This window comes from Marmota marmota, unplaced genomic scaffold, assembly GCF_001458135.2.
Source record: "Marmota marmota marmota unplaced genomic scaffold, marMar, whole genome shotgun sequence".
Lineage (NCBI taxonomy): Eukaryota > Metazoa > Chordata > Mammalia > Rodentia > Sciuridae > Marmota > Marmota marmota.
In genome coordinates, this window is record NW_026000205.1 from 8,613,453 (window position 1) to 8,614,704 (window position 1,252).

Genomic DNA, 1,252 nt, shown 5'->3' on the forward strand with positions numbered 1-1,252 from the left:
GGGGAGCCCAGCATGTTGGGTAGTGACAACTGTGAACGATCCCTGAGCCTTCCACGTCACAGGCCCTGCCTGTGCTGAGCATTTAATGCACACAGCCTCCTTTGCCCCCACAACATGTCTAAGCATGTCATCTCCATTCTACAAATGTGCAAACAAGGCACAGAGAGGGTAAGTCACTTCTCCAAAGCCACACAGGCAGCCTGGCTTGGAGGGTCTGGGCTTCTAACCACTTCTCTGTCTCTCTCTCTCTCTCTCTCTTTTTTTTTTTGATCCATACATAGTAAATATAGGAATCAATAAATAACATAATGTAAATTAAGCAATGGGCAGAATTAAAAAGAAAAATTCCAAGTCAAAAACACATCTAGGCAGTCGTAAAAAGATCACATAGTCCCCGAGGTGTGGCTCGGTGGTATGGTGCTTGCCTCCCCCTTGTGGGGTCCTGGGTTCCATCCCCAGCACCAGAGAGAGAACATCTCTATCACCCAGAGCTTCCTCCTGTGCCTTGGCACCTAATCCTCCCTCTGCCCCCCCCCCCAGCTTTAGGATTCAACAATGAGTCCACTCTGGCTGCACAGATGAGACTGCCCTTCCCAAAGCCTTGAATGGGATCCTGCAGTCAGCGGCCTTCTAAGACGGCCTCCCTTGGCCCAGCCTCCTGGGCTGGCCATTCACGCGGGTCCTGTCCATTGGTTCATTACAACAAGATGAGACACTAAGATTTCAATAAAAGGGAGAGCTGGGTGTGGGGTTTGTGGGCGTTGTACTATCTTTGCAACTTTTCTGTAGACTGTTTCGAAAGACTAAGGTTTATTTTTTAAAATGAAGGGGCTGGGGCTGGGGTTGTGGCTCAGCAGAAGGGTGCTCTCCTAGCACGTGGGAGGCCCTGGGTTCCATCCTCAGCCCCACCTAAAAATAAGTAAATAAAGTAAAGGTATTGTGTCCAACTACAACTAAAAAATAAATATTTTAAAATAAATAAATAAAATGAAGGAGCTGAAGTTGGGGGCGGTGGTGGCCCACAGCTGTAATCCCACCAACTCAGGAGGCTGAGGTAGGAGGATCAGAAGTTCGAGGCTGGGAGGCCCTAAGAAACTTAATGAGCCTGGCTCAAAATTAAAGAGAGAGAGAGAGGAGAGAGAGAGAGAGAGAGAGAGAGAGAGAAGAAGGAAGGAGGAGGAGGAGGAGGAGGAGGAGGAGGAGGAGGAGGAGGGAGGGGAGGGGGGAGGGGGTGGCAGCTCTGGTGGATTGG